This window comes from Octopus bimaculoides, chromosome 11, assembly GCF_001194135.2.
Source record: "Octopus bimaculoides isolate UCB-OBI-ISO-001 chromosome 11, ASM119413v2, whole genome shotgun sequence".
NCBI lineage: Eukaryota > Metazoa > Mollusca > Cephalopoda > Octopoda > Octopodidae > Octopus > Octopus bimaculoides.
This window is the reverse complement of record NC_068991.1, coordinates 62,126,681-62,129,022: the sequence shown is the minus strand read 5'-3', so window position 1 is coordinate 62,129,022 and position 2,342 is coordinate 62,126,681.

Here is a 2,342-nt window from a genome sequence, read left to right as displayed (position 1 = left end):
TAAGTATTCGGTCATTGACCTCATGTTAATGTTTTAAATCAATTGATATAATGTAAGAGACATCTTGTCTCGGGGAGGCGGAAGCGAGTCGAAATATATACACCATTATCTCCAGCGCTAGTTTCGTACCATCTTATTATAAGGTTAACAGTGTGTGTATATTATCTGCACGAAAGAGAGAACCATCTCTTAATTAACCAATTCAAAGATCTCATACATAATAATAATAATAATAATAATAATAATAATAATAATAATAATAATAATAATAATAATAATAATAATAATGATGATGATGATGATGATGATGATGATGAAGGTGATGGTGGCGTTGTTACTAGTAGTGATGAATTGTAGTGCTATCGATGATGGAGTTGATGATGATGGTGATGATGATGATATTGGCGACGACGATGATGAGGATGATGAAGATGAAAATAATGATGGTGTTAATGATAATGAAGGGGAGGTGGGGGAGTAGGCGGAAGAGAAAACGCTGCCGCCGCAGCCGACGGAGTAGAAGAAGAAGAAGAAGAAGAAGAAGAAGAAGATGATGATGATGATGATGATAATAATAATAATAATAATAATAATAATAATAATAATAATAATAATAATAATAATAATAGCCACTTTATTTTACCTCTTTGTTCATAGCTTGCCATAATTATTATCTACACGCATATTTTATAGCAAAGATCTTTATTTATTATTTATTTATCGATCGTTTTGTAAATTGATTATGTATAATATAATCCCTTGTCACTCATTTCAATGCCTTAATAGTTTCGTTGACACACGCACGCACGCACCCACGCTCGCACGCACGCACACAAAACACACACACACGCACCTACACTCACACCCGCACACACACGCACACAGATACACGCATGCCAGACACACGCACGCACGTACATACACACACATACATGTTCTTTTACTTGGTTCAGTCATTTTGACTGCAGCCATTTTGACTGCAGCCATGCTAGAGCAACTTTTTTAGTGGAAGAAATCCACCGCTGGACTTATTCTTTGTAAGCCTGGTACTTATTCTATCGGTCACTTTTGCCGTACCGCTAGGATACGGGGACATAAACACACGAACATCGGTTGTCAAGCGATGGTAGGGGTACAAGCACAGACACAAACACACACAGGCTTCTTTCAGTTACCGTCCACCAAATTCACTCGCAAGGCTTTGGTCGGCCCGAGGCTATAGTAGAAGACACTTGCCCAAGGTGTCACGTAGTGGGACTGACCCCGGAACCATGTGGTTCGTAAGCAAGCTTCTTATTACACAGCCACGCCTGCGCCTTATGTGTATGTGTGTGTGTGTGTGTGTGTGTTTGTGTGTGTGTGAGAGAGAGAGAGTATGCGTGCGCGTGTGTGTGTATCTGTGTACAGATTCACGCAAACTCAAGTGGAGAAAGTGAAATATTATTATTATAACATAAATGACATAATTGTTACATATATGCTAGTATAGCTCGCGGTAATCGTACCGTGGATGATTGCATAACAATAGTCAAGCATTGTAAGGTGATTATCCAAGCATCTAAGTAACGATTGCATAGCATATTATTATAAGTAAGTGATCCGTGTATAAATATGATGCAATTTATGATTTTAACATAATGAAAAAGAAAGTTTTTTTTTAACCAAATACCCTCTTTTATTCTACTCTTGGTTATACACTGTAAACTATTGAAATGCATATTAATACCAAACAAAAATCGTAGGAGAAATTCTGATTAATATCTGATTAAAAGTTGGATATACATGGATTATTTGAATTAACATGAGATTCTAAGGAAGGGCTAACTTCTACGGAATCTCATTCGAAATAGTAATTTAAGTTAGTTGGGGTGTATCCCAGTTATTTCTTTTTGGAGCGCAACTGCTTATCCCAATATTCCAATCAATATGTATGCATGGTCGGTGCTCTATGTGAGTCAAAATATATATTAATATTTTCATTTTATTTTATCTAGAGTCAGCTCATGAGCTGTGGCCATGCTGGGGCACCGCCATTTGAATTATGCAAAAACTATATGTAGAGCTAATTTATAATAAAGTAGAAAAATTGAAAATCTTTTTGTACAGGAAAATAAGTGATACCTTAGGATGATTTTTTTCCCCTCTGTCTTCCTTTTCTCTTGGACTTTCCTCTGTCTCCTGTTTCTGAAGAAGAGCATTGCTCGAAACGTAAAACCATCTTTCTTTCCTTCCCTAAGCGTCTGCTAATACTTTGCATGTACCACGTCCTCCTGTTGTTTTTTTTTCTTGTGTTTGTTCTTCGTTTTTCTTGGATTTACTATTATATATATATATATATATAT